Below are 14,173 nucleotides of genomic sequence, written 5' to 3' on the forward strand. Positions count from 1 at the left end.
GCTTTCTGCAAACTATCTCTTAGACGTCTTACCTTCTAAATCTGTTCCTACTACCCCATATGAGTTGTGGAATGGGCGTAAGCCCAATCTAGAACATCTCAGAGTATGGGGGTGTCCGGCTCATGTATTGGAAAAGGATCCAACTAAGCTGGAATCTAGGACTGAGGTTTGCGTGTTTATAGGATACCCTAGAGGAACGAAAGCTTATGAATTCTATAGTCTCAGAGATCAGAAAGTGATTGTGAGCACTCATGCCACATTCTTAGAGGAAGACTATGTAATGAATCATAAGTCCAGCAGTGAGATTGCTCTAGAAGAGCTAACTCAAGTTTCAACTTCCATTAACCAAGAACAATTACCAAGTGTAACAACAATTCCAGAAACTTCAACTAATACTCCAGATATTGTAGTGCCGCGCCGCAGTGGGAGGGTCTCTCATGAGCCCGATAGATACATTGGTTTGGGTGAGTGTATGGATCACTCCTCGGACAGCAATGTACTGGATCCCTGGAATTTTGCAGAGGCGCAGGCTGATGTCGATCATTGCGAATGGGTGAAAGCAATGGATTCGGAACTACAATCTATGTTAGACAAAGACGTCTACGATTTGTCTGTCCTACCCGAAGGCTGTACTGCCATTGGGAGCAAGTGGATATACAAACGTAAACGTGGACCCGATGGACGAGTTAAAGTCTTCAAGGCAAGACTAGTGGCTAAGGGGTATACCCAAAAGGAAGGTATCGATTACGATGAGACCTTCTCCCCAGTGGCCATGCTCAAATCGATCCGTATACTTTTGTCTATAGCAGCTTACATGGATTGGGAAGTATGGCAGATGGACGTTAAGACTGCGTTTCTAAACGGGAGTCTTGAGGAGACCATCTACATGGAACAACCCGAAGGCTATGTAGTGAAGGGCAAGGAACACATGGTTTGGAAGCTTAAGAAGGCCATTTATGGTCTCAAGCAAGCATCTAGATCATGGAACCAGTGTTTCGATCAAACTGTTCAAAAGTTTGGATTCGAAAAATGCCCTAATGAAAGCTGCGTGTATAAGAAGGTTGAAAAAGGAAATGTTGTGTTCTTAGTTTTGTATGTAGATGACATTCTTCTAATTGGAAACAATAAAAAGATGTTGTCATCAGTGCGAACTTGGTTGTCCAGCCAGTTCGAGATGAAAGATATGGGTGATGCGGGACACATTCTCGGTATCAAGGTTCTTAGGAACCGAGGTAAGAAAATGTTGTGCTTATCCCAAGAATCTTACATCGAAACGGTACTTAGACGCTTTAGCATGCAAGATGCCAAGAAAGGTTTCCTACCTTTTAGACATGGCATCCAGTTGTCTCAAGAGATGTGTCCTAAGACAGCATCTGAGATAGCAGAGATGAGAAGAATACCATATGCCTCGGCAGTTGGTAGTCTCATGTATGCTATGCTTTGTACTAGACCCGATATCTGCTTTGCTGTTGGCATGGTAGCAAGATATCAATCAAATCCCGGCCAAGGACATTGGACTGCCGTAAAGAACATACTCAAGTACCTTAATCGGACTAAGGACTATGTTCTAGTTTACAATGCAGCCGAGCTCTGTCCTTTAGGATATACAGATTCAGACTTTCAGGCTGATCTGGATTCGAGAAAATCAACTTCCGGATATGTGTTTACCTTAGGAGGTGGAGCTATAGTTTGGAAGAGTGTAAAGCAGAAATGCATTGCAGACTCTACCATGGAAGCCGAGTATGTAGCCGCTTCGGAGGCTGCAAAGGAGGCTGTATGGCTTAAGAACTTCCTTCTGGACTTAGGTGTGGTTACGAATATGCCCAAGCGCATCACCGTTTATTGTGATAACTCTGGTGCTGTGGCAAATTCGAGGGAACCACGGGCTCATAAGGCGAGCAAGCACATAGAGAGGAAGTATCATATCATTCGAGATATAGTGCAGAGAGGAGACATACAAGTGGTCAAGATTGAGTCAGAAAACAACCTGGCAGATCCTTTCACGAAGGCGTTAGCGGTAAAGCCGTATGAAAGCCATGTTGAAGGAATGGGAGTTCGACTAATTCAAGACCTCAATCCGCTTTCAGTATAAGTGGGAGATTTAGACGTTAGCACATTTTGTATACTCGAAAGTGTTTTGAGTATAAGTGGGAGATTGTTAGAGTTTGTATACTAGAAATCACGTTTCGAGTGATTGAATACTGTAAAACTCTTATTTTATTTTCCAATGAATAAAACAGATTATTTTTGTCATAATGTTGTTATGTTTTACATTTAATGGATGTTAATGCATGTTTAAATGTATAAGTTAACTTAACAAAGTCTAAGTCTTTGTTTTAGTAGACCGGTTGTGGGCGTCGTCCACTTTAAGGTAATACGGTCAGTTCTAAACAAAGAAAAATATGAATTTCACAACCTAGATGGAATTAGACTACCCATCGAGAAAGGTTGCAATGTCAGTCCGTATATTTCTAAGCCTTACTGAAATAAGATGACATTGGTGTGGTATAGCACTGAACGGATCTAACAGCAAGACTTGCCTTGGGCTATCTACTGAAAGGCGAGGTCTTGATAAATATTTATTTCTTAATCAATGTAGGTTAGCATTGAGCATACGGTATTGATTATGCATTGCTTTGACTTATCAAATGGTGCGGGTTTTTCGTAGCCCAATTATCCTGATATATTGGGCAGTGGTGATCGATATCTAGCGGTGCTAGGATTGCTATTATATTGAATCGTGCACGAGGTGAGTCTCGTTTGATAATGTCCTCAAGAGGAGCGCGAAACTAAGTTTTATTATTCGGAACCTAGCTAGTTGGAGTATGATTACTCTATGAATAATAAATGAGTGTTTCATGCTAAGTCCACTCTTGGAATTAATAAGAAGTTAATTAATTAAGTCAATAGCAGACATTAATTAATTAATGGACATATTAATCTTAAGCACGGGAAATGAAAGATAAACGGAAACCCGGATTACTTATAATTTCGGATTTGGATGGGGAGAGTTCAATATTACTTCTGTAGTGGCTGCTCGTAATATTCCAATTATAACTTATATTAAATTGTGGGTTCAATTTAATTAGTAAAAAGTAAATTGGATGAGCCCATATCCAAAGCCTTCCATAGATCCCTGTCTGGGCCCAAAAGGAACTTAATATAAATAGGAGAATAAAGGAGACAGAAAATACACAATATCTCATATTGCAATTTTCGAAAATTTCGATCTCTCCCAGCTGTAGGAGATTTCGAATTTGAGTCCTATTCCAAAAAGGATTTCTTCTGTCTTCTTTATTTAAGTCCTAGTATTCTAGTAAGATCAGCCCACACTGATATTAGAGTACAGTTCGGGAACCAGAGAGAAGATTTGTGGTCTAGTACTTAAAGCTACACGTGGAGAAGTCGCTAGCCATCTTCAATTCTTTGGAGAATTAATTAGGTATTATTCTACTCCGTAGAAAAGCATGTTTTAGGTTTTCAATATTCTTAAAGCATGATTAATTCAAGTTATGAGCATGATACATGTGATAATTACGCGAATAGATTTTGTCTAAATAATCTGCTAAATAGATCTGATTATTATGTGATTTATTTACATGCTCTTCCGCTGCGTGAACCAACAATTGTAACACCCCGACTTTTTCCACATTTCTTTTTGTTCTTAAAGGGATGTCGTTTGAGCACCGGGAAATTTTTGCACCTTTGTTTTCTTTTATCGAGGAATGATACACGATTCTTGAGGAGAAATTAGAAATTATATTTTTTTTCTCAAATATAAATGAGTGGTCAAAGAATTTTCCACATTTCTTTTTGTTCTTAAAGGGATGTCGTTTGAGCACCAGGAAATTTTTGCACCTTTGTTTTCTTTTATCGAGGAATGATACACGATTCTTGAGGAGAAATTAGAAATTATATTTTTTTTCTCAAATATAAATGAGTGGTCAAAGAATAAAATTTAGGGCCTATCTTTGTTTATTTTAGTAATACATCCGAGCCCAATCCTTTTTAGTGTATTCTGGGAGAAGCCCAAATTTTCTTCAAATCTTTCTTCCACTCCCAATTCTAAACGGCTTCATCCTTATCGCACCGCCTTAAATATCTCCAACTAAAAATCGGATCTTTTTGATATATCTTTCCCCCAACAATAGCAATCCGTTTTTTATATATATATATACTCTCCACACGATTTCACGTTTCATCGCATTCAAATCTGAGAGAGGGAAAATAGAGGAGTACGGAGAAAGCCGTGAGTAGAGACCAAGATTTTTCTGCAGGGTTTATTTTCGCAAGCGAGTTAAGGCAGTGTGAGAATTTTCAAGTTAAGAATATTAAGAGAACGAGGTGGCCTTTCTATCCTACATTACTGTGTAGGCTAACTTTTAAATTTACGCAATATCTTTCAAGTATGATTTATGTACTTAAAATTCAAATATGTTGTGTCATGCCGTATTTTGTTTTTAAGGATGTGCCACTATCTGATCGCCCTAGTGGGGAGTGAGTCCCTACTAGAAGTTATGAGTTTAATCGAATTCGGGGTTGTCTAGGGAGTGAGTCCCTATTCAAGCTAGTGGACACAGAGGGGATCGTGCACTAGCTTTCGAGTTGGCCGGTGCGGTGATCGAGAATGTGGCCACGTTCTCGTTTCACATATGAGGTTCAGATATGGTATGAGGAGAGGGAAAAATGGGCTTCAGCCATACTTTTGAGCGAGAAATGTTTTGGTGACTTGGTCTTTTGTAAAATCCCGAGTTCACTTTTAAATGCTGACACAATATTTTATTGAATTATTTTGGCATGTGTTCACTGGGTACATCAAGTACTCAGCCCTACATATGTTTTAAAAATGTGCAGGAAATATAAGTGTTCAGAATGTGTCATGTCTTCACACGTGGCATATTCCTTCTCTCGAATGCTTCCGCTGAGTAGTTATCTTTCTTTTGAGTTCTTGTATTGTTGAGATAATATTCTTTTCAAATTGTTGATTGTTGAGACACTCTGATTTTATTCGAGCTATGGTCGAGTTTCGTTGTTTTCCCCTTTCTTCCCCTCTTCTTTAATCCTCCCCTAGTCGCGATTCAACCGTGTTTTCTATCCTTAGAAATAGAAAGACAAGATGATGGAGGATAATGTTATTCGAAGGACGTAACCAAATTTCAGGATGAAATTTTTGTTAAGATGGGTAGATTGTAACACCCCGAATTTTTCCACATTTCTTTTTGTTCTTAAAGGGATGTCGTTTGAGCACCGGGAAATTTTTGCACCTTTGTTTTCTTTTATCGAGGAATGATACACGATTCTTGAGGAGAAATTAGAAATTATATTTTTTTTCTCAAATATAAATGAGTGGTCAAAGAATAAAATTTAGGGCCTATCTTTGTTTATTTTAGTAATACATCCCAGCCCAATCCTTTTGAGTGTATTCTGGGAGAAGCCCAAATTTTCTTCAAATCTTTCTTCCACTCCCAATTCTAAACGGCTTCATCCTTATCGCACCGCCTTAAATATCTCCAACTAAAAATCGGATCTTTTTGATATATCATTCCCCCAACAATAGCAATCCGTTTTATATATATATATATATATATATACTCTCCACACGATTTCACGTTTCATCACATTCAAATCTGAGAGAGAGAAAATAGAGGAGTACGGAGAAAGCCGTGAGTAGAGAACAAGATTTTTCTGCAGGGTTTATTTTCGCAAGCGAGTTAAGGCAGAGTGAGAATTTTCAAGTTAAGAATATTAAAAGAACGAGGTGGCCTTTCTATCCTACATTACTGTGTAGGCTAACTTTTAAATTTACGCAATATCTTTCAAGTATGAGTTATGTACTTAAAATTCAAATATGTTGTGTCATGCCGTATTTTGTTTTTAAGGATGTGCCACTATCTGATCGCCCTAGTGGGGAGTGAGTCCCTACTAGAAGTTATGAGTTTAATCGAATTCGGGTTTGTCTAGGGAGTGAGTCCCTATTCAAGCTAGTGTACACAGAGGGGATCGTGCACTAGCTTTCGAGTTGGCCGGTGCGGTGATCGAGAATGTGGCCACGTTCTCGTTTCACATATGAGGTTCAGATATGGTATGAGGAGAGAGAAAAATGTGCTTCAGCCATACTTTTGAGCGAGAAATGTTTTGGTGACTTGGTCTTTTGTAAAACCCCGAGTTCACTTTTAAATGCTGACACAATATTTTATTGAATTATTTTGGCATGTGTTCACTGGGTACATCAAGTACTCAGCCCTGCATATGTTTTAAAAATGTGCAGGAAATATAAGTGTTCAGAATGTGTCATGTCTTCACACGTGGCATATTCCTTCTCTCGAATGCTTCCGCTGAGTAGTTATCTTTCTTTTGAGTTCGTGTATTGTTGAGATAATATTCTTTTCAAGTTGTTGATTGTTGAGACACTATGATTTTATTCGAGCTATGGTCGAGTTTCGTTGTTTTCCCCTTTCTTCCCCTCTTCTTTAATCCTCCCCTAGTCGCGATTCAACCGTGTTTTCTATCCTTAGAAATAGAAAGACAAGATGATGGAGGATAATGTTATTCGAAGGACGTAACCAAATTTCAGGATGAAATTTTTGTTAAGATGGGTAGATTGTAACACCCCGACTTTTTCCACATTTCTTTTTGTTCTTAAAGGGATGTCGTTTGAGCACCGGGAAATTTTTGCACCTTTGTTTTCTTTTATCGAGGAATGATACACGATTCTTGAGGAAAAATTAGAAATTATATTTTTTTTCTCAAATATAAATGAGTGGTCAAAGAATAAAATTTAGGGCCTATCTTTGTTTATTTTAGTAATACATCCGAGCCCAATCCTTTTGAGTGTATTCTGGGAGAAGCCCAAATTTTCTTCAAACTTTCTTCCACTCCCAATTCTAAACGGCTTCATCCTTATCGCACCGCCTTAAATATCTCCAACTAAAAATCGGATCTTTTTGATATATCTTTCCCCCAACAATAGCAATCCGTTTTATATATATATATATATATATATACTCTCCACACGATTTCACGTTTCATCACATTCAAATCTGAGAGAGAGAAAATAGAGGAGTACGGAGAAAGCCGTGAGTAGAGACCAAGATTTTTCTGCAGGGTTTATTATCGCAAGCGAGTTAAGGCAGAGTGAGAATTTTCAAGTTAAGAATATTAAGAGAACGAGGTGGCCTTTCTATCCTACATTACTGTGTAGGCTAACTTTTAAATTTACGCAATATCTTTCAAGTATGAGTTATGTACTTAAAATTCAAATATGTTGTGTCATGCCGTATTTTGTTTTTAAGGATGTGCCACTATCTGATCGCCCTAGTGGGGAGTGAGTCCCTGCTAGAAGTTATGAGTTTAATCGAATTCGGGTTTGTCTAGGGAGTGAGTCCCTATTCAAGCTAGTGTACACAGAGGGGATCGTGCACTAGCTTTCGAGTTGGCCGGTGCGGTGATCGAGAATGTGGCCACGTTCTCGTTTCACATATGAGGTTCAGATATGGTATGAGGAGAGAGAAAAATGTGCTTCAGCCATACTTTTGAGCGAGAAATGTTTTGGTGACTTGGCCTTTTGTAAAACCCCGAGTTCACTTTTAAATGCTGACACAATATTTTATTGAATTATTTTAGCATGTGTTTACTGGGTACATCAAGTACTCAGCCTTGCATATGTTATAAAAATGTGCAGGAAATATAAGTGTTCAGAATGTGTCATGTCTTCACACGTGGCATATTCCTTCTCTCGAATGCTTCCGCTGAGTAGTTATCTTTCTTTTGAGTTCTTGTATTGTTGAGATAATATTCTTTTCAAGTTGTTGATTGTTGAGACACTCTGATTTTATTCGAGCTATGGTCGAGTTTCGTTGTTTTCCCCTTTCTTCCCCTCTTCTTTAATCCTCCCCTAGTCGCGATTCAACCGTGTTTTCTATCCTTAGAAATAGAAAGACAAGATGATGGAGAATAGTGTTATTCGAAGGACGTAACCAAATTTCAGGATGAAATTTTTGTTAAGATGGGTAGATTGTAACACCCCGACTTTTTCCACATTTCTTTTTGTTCTTAAAGGGATGTCGTTTGAGCACCGGGAAATTTTTGCACCTTTGTTTTCTTTTATCGAGGAATGATACACGATTCTTGAGGAGAAATTAGAAATTATATTTTTTTTCTCAAATATAAATGAGTGGTCAAAGAATAAAATTTAGGGCCTATCTTTGTTTATTTTAGTAATACATCCGAGCCCAATCCTTTTGAGTGTATTCTGGGAGAAACCCAAATTTTCTTCAAATCTTTCTTCCACTCCCAATTCTATACGGCTTCATCCTTATCGCACCGCCTTAAATATCTCCAACTAAAAATCGGATCTTTTTGATATATCTTTCCCCCAACAATAGCAATCCGTTTTATATATATATATATACTCTCCACACGATTTCACGTTTCATCACATTCAAATCTGAGAGAGAGAAAATAGAGGAGTACGGAGAAAGCCGTGAGTAGAGACCAAGATTTTTCTGCAGGGTTTATTTTCGCAAGCGAGTTAAGGCAGAGCGAGAATTTTCAAGTTAAGAATACTAAGAGAACGAGGTGGCCTTTCTATCCTACATTACTGTGTAGGCTAACTTTTAAATTTACGCAATATCTTTCAAGTATGAGTTATGTACTTAAAATTCAAATATGTTGTGTCATGCCGTATTTTGTTTTTAAGGATGTGCCACTATCTGATCGCCCTAGTGGGGAGTGAGTCCCTGCTAGAAGTTATGAGTTTAATCGAATTCGGGTTTGTCTAGGGAGTGAGTCCCTATTCAAGCTAGTGTACACAGAGGGGATCGTGCACTAGCTTTCGAGTTGGCCGGTGCGGTGATCGAGAATGTGGCCACGTTCTCGTTTCACATATGAGGTTCAGATATGGTATGAGGAGAGAGACAAATGTGCTTCAGCCATACTTTTGAGCGAGAAATGTTTTGGTGACTTGGTCTTTTGTAAAACCCCGAGTTCACTTTTAAATGCTGACACAATATTTTATTGAATTATTTTAGCATGTGTTTACTGGGTACATCAAGTACTCAGCCTTGCAAATGTTTTAAAAATGTGCAGGAAATATAAGTGTTCAGAATGTGTCATGTCTTCACACGTGGCATATTCCTTCTCTCGAATGCTTCCGCTGAGTAGTTATCTTTCTTTTGAGTTCTTGTATTGTTGAGATAATATTCTTTTCAAGTTGTTGATTGTTGAGACACTCTGATTTTATTCGAGCTATGGTCGAGTTTCGTTGTTTTCCCCTTTCTTCCCCTCTTCTATAATCCTCCCCTAGTCGCGATTCAACCGTGTTTTCTATCCTTAGAAATAGAAAGACAAGATGATGGAGAATAGTGTTATTCGAAGGACGTAACCAAATTTCAGGATGAAATTTTTGTTAAGATGGGTAGATTGTAACACCCCGACTTTTTCCACATTTCTTTTTGTTCTTAAAGGGATGTCGTTTGAGCACCGGGAAATTTTGGCACCTTTGTTTTCTTTTATCGAGGAATGATACACGATTCTTGAGGAGAAATTAGAAATTATATTTATTTTCTCAAATATAAATGAGTGGTCAAAGAATAAAATTTAGGGCCTATCTTTGTTTATTTTAGTAATACATCCGAGCCCAATCCTTTTGAGTGTATTCTGGGAGAAACCCAAATTTTCTTCAAATCTTTCTTCCACTCCAAATTCTAAACGGCTTCATCCTTATCGCACCGCCTTAAATATCTCCAACTAAAAATCGGATCTTTTTGATATATCTTTCCCCCAACAATAGCAATCCGTTTTATATATATATATATACTCTCCACACGATTTCACGTTTCATCACATTCAAATCTGAGAGAGAGAAAATAGAGGAGTACGGAGAAAGCCGTGAGTAGAGACCAAGATTTTTCTGCAGGGTTTATTTTCGCAAGCGATTTAAGGCAGAGTGAGAATTTTCAAGTTAAGAATATTAAGAGAACGAGGTGGCCTTTCTATCCTACATTACTGTGTAGGCTAACTTTTAAATTTACGCAATATCTTTCAAGTATGAGTTATGTACTTAAAATTCAAATATGTTGTGTCATGCCGTATTTTGTTTTTAAGGATGTGCCACTATCTGATCGCCCTAGTGGGGAGTGAGTCCCTACTAGAAGTTATGAGTTTAATCGAATTCGGGTTTGTCTAGGGAGTGAGTCCCTATTCAAGCTAGTGTACACAAAGGGATCGTGCACTAGCTTTCGAGTTGGCCGGTGCGGTGATCGAGAATGTGGCCACGTTCTCGTTTCACATATGAGGTTCAGATATGGTATGAGGAGAGAGAAAAATGTGCTTCAGCCATACTTTTGAGCGAGAAATGTTTTGGTGACTTGGTCTTTTGTAAAACCCCGAGTTCACTTTTAAATGCTGACACAATATTTTATTGAATTATTTTGGCATGTGTTCACTGGGTACATCAAGTACTCAGCCCTGCATATGTTTTAAAAATGTGCATGAAATATAAGTGTTCAGAATGTGTCATGTCTTCACACGTGGCATATTCCTTCTCTCGAATGCTTCCGCTGAGTAGTTATCTTTCTTTTAAGTTCTTGTATTGTTGAGATAATATTCTTTTCAAGTTGTTGATTGTTGAGACACTCTGGTTTTATTCGAGCTATGGTCGAGTTTCGTTGTTTTCCCCTTTCTTCCCCTCTTCTTTAATCCTCCCCTAGTCGCGATTCAACCGTGTTTTCTATCCTTAGAAATAGAAAGACAAGATGATGGAGGATAATGTTATTCGAAGGACGTAACCAAATTTCAGGATGAAATTTTTGTTAAGATGGGTAGATTGTAACACCCCGACTTTTTCCTCATTTCTTTTTGTTCTTAAAGGGATGTCGTTTGAGCACCGGGAAATTTTTGCACCTTTGTTTTCTTTTATCGAGGAATGATACACGATTCTTGAGGAGAAATTAGAAATTATATTTTTTTTCTCAAATATAAATGAGTGGTCAAAGAATAAAATTTAGGGCTTATCTTTGTTTATTTTAGTAATACATCCTAGCCCAATCCTTTTGAGTGTATTCTGGGAGAAGCCCAAATTTTCTTCAAATCTTTCTTCCACTCCCAATTCTAAACGGCTTCATCCTTATCGCACCGCCTTAAATATCTCCAACTAAAAATCGGATCTTTTTGATATATCTTTCCCCCAACAATAGCAATCCGTTTTATATATATATATATACTCTCCACACGATTTCACGTTTCATCACATTCAAATCTGAGAGAGAGAAAATAGAGGAGTACGGAGAAAGCCGTGAGTAGAGACCAAGATTTTTCTGCTGGGTTTATTTTCCCAAGCGAGTTAAGGCAGAGTGAGAATTTTCAAGTTAAGAATATTAAGAGAACGAGGTGGTCTTTCTATCCTACATTACTGTGTAGGCTAACTTTTAAATTTACGCAATATCTTTCAAGTATGAGTTATGTACTTAAAATTCAAATATGTTGTGTCATGCCGTATTTTCTTTTTAAGGATGTGCCACTATCTGATCGCCCTAGTGGGGAGTGAGTCCCTACTACAAGTTATGAGTTTAATCGAATTCGGGTTTGTCTAGGGAGTGAGTCCCTATTCAAGCTAGTGTACACAGAGGGGATCGTGCACTAGCTTTCGAGTTGGCCGGTGCGGTGATCGAGAATGTGGCCACGTTCTCGTTTCACATATGAGGTTCAGATATGGTATGAGGAGAGAGAAAAATGTGCTTCACCCATACTTTTGAGCGAGAAATGTTTTGGTGACTTGGTCTTTTGTAAAACCCCGAGTTCACTTTTAAATGCTGACACAATATTTTATTGAATTATTTTGGCATGTGTTCACTGGGTACATCAAGTACTCAGCCCTGCATATGTTTTAAAAAATGTGCAGGAAATATAAGTGTTCAGAATGTGTCATGTCTTCACACGTGGCATATTCCTTCTCTTGAATGCTTCCGCTGAGTAGTTATCTTTCTTTTGAGTTCTTGTATTGTTGAGATAATATTCTTTTCAAGTTGTTGATTGTTGAGACACTCTGATTTTATTCGAGCTATGGTTGAATTTCGTTGTTTTCCCCTTTCTTCCCCTCTTCTTTAATCCTCCCCTAGTCGCGATTCAACCGTGTTTTCTATCCTTAGAAATAGAAAGACAAGATGATGGAGGATAATGTTATTCGAAGGACGTAACCAAATTTCAGGATGAAATTTTTGTTAAGATGGGTAGATTGTAACACCCCGACTTTTTCCACATTTCTTTTTGTTCTTAAAGGGATGTCGTTTGAGCACCGGGAAATTTTTGCACCTTTGTTTTCTTTTATCGAGGAATGATACACGATTCTTGAGGAGAAATTAGAAATTATATTTTTTTTCTCAAATATAAATGAGTGGTCAAAGAATAAAATTTAGGGCTTATCTTTGTTTATTTTAGTAATACATCCTAGCCCAATCCTTTTGAGTGTATTCTGGGAGAAGCCCAAATTTTCTTCAAATCTTTCTTCCACTCCCAATTCTAAACGGCTTCATCCTTATCGCACCGCCTTAAATATCTCCAACTAAAAATCGGATCTTTTTGATATATCTTTCCCCCAACAATAGCAATCCGTTTTATATATATATATATACTCTCCACATGATTTCACGTTTCATCACATTCAAATCTGAGAGAGAGAAAATAGAGGAGTACGGAGAAAGCCGTGAGTAGAGACCAAGATTTTTCTGCTGGGTTTATTTTCCCAAGCGAGTTAAGGCAGAGTGAGAATTTTCAAGTTAAGAATATTAAGAGAACGAGGTGGTCTTTCTATCCTACATTACTGTGTAGGCTAACTTTTAAATTTACGCAATATCTTTCAAGTATGAGTTATGTACTTAAAATTCAAATATGTTGTGTCATGCCGTATTTTCTTTTTAAGGATGTGCCACTATCTGATCGCCCTAGTGGGGAGTGAGTCCCTACTACAAGTTATGAGTTTAATCGAATTCGGGTTTGTCTAGGGAGTGAGTCCCTATTCAAGCTAGTGTACACAGAGGGGATCGTGCACTAGCTTTCGAGTTGGCCGGTGCGGTGATCGAGAATGTGGCCACGTTCTCGTTTCACATATGAGGTTCAGATATGGTATGAGGAGAGAGAAAAATGTGCTTCACCCATATTTTTGAGCGAGAAATGTTTTGGTGACTTGGTCTTTTGTAAAACCCCGAGTTCACTTTTAAATGCTGACACAATATTTTATTGAATTATTTTGGCATGTGTTCACTGGGTACATCAAGTACTCAGCCCTGCATATGTTTTAAAAAATGTGCAGGAAATATAAGTGTTCAGAATGTGTCATGTCTTCACACGTGGCATATTCCTTCTCTTGAATGCTTCCGCTGAGTAGTTATCTTTCTTTTGAGTTCTTGTATTGTTGAGATAATATTCTTTTCAAGTTGTTGATTGTTGAGACACTCTGATTTTATTCGAGCTATGGTTGAATTTCGTTGTTTTCCCCTTTCTTCCCCTCTTCTTTAATCCTCCCCTAGTCGCGATTCAACCGTGTTTTCTATCCTTAGAAATAGAAAGACAAGATGATGGAGGATAATGTTATTCGAAGGACGTAACCAAATTTCAGGATGAAATTTTTGTTAAGATGGGTAGATTGTAACACCCCGACTTTTTCCACATTTCTTTTTGTTCTTAAAGGGATGTCGTTTGAGCACCGGGAAATTTTTGCACCTTTGTTTTCTTTTATCGAGGAATGATACACGATTCTTGAGGAGAAATTAGAAATTATATTTTTTTTCTCAAATATAAATGAGTGGTCAAAGAATAAAATTTAGGGCCTATCTTTGTTTATTTTAGTAATACATCCGAGCCCAATCCTTTTGAGTGTATTCTGGGAGAAGCCCAAATTTTCTTCAAATCTTTCTTCCACTCCCAATTCTAAACGGCTTCATCCTTATCGCACCGCCTTAAATATCTCCAACTAAAAATCGGATCTTTTTGATATATCTTTCCCCCAACAATAGCAATCCGTTTTATATATATATATATACTCACCACACGATTTCACGTTTCATCACATTCAAATCTGAGAGAGAGAAAATAGAGGAGTACGGAGAAAGCCGTGAGTAGAGACCATGATTTTTCTGCAGGGTTTATTTTCGCAAGCGAGTTAAGGCAGAGTGATAAT

The sequence above is a fragment of the Salvia hispanica genome, chromosome 2 (assembly GCF_029641045.1).
Source record: "Salvia hispanica isolate PSC_SH4W2 chromosome 2, Shi_PSC_v1, whole genome shotgun sequence".
NCBI classification, from domain to species: Eukaryota; Viridiplantae; Streptophyta; class Magnoliopsida; order Lamiales; family Lamiaceae; genus Salvia; species Salvia hispanica.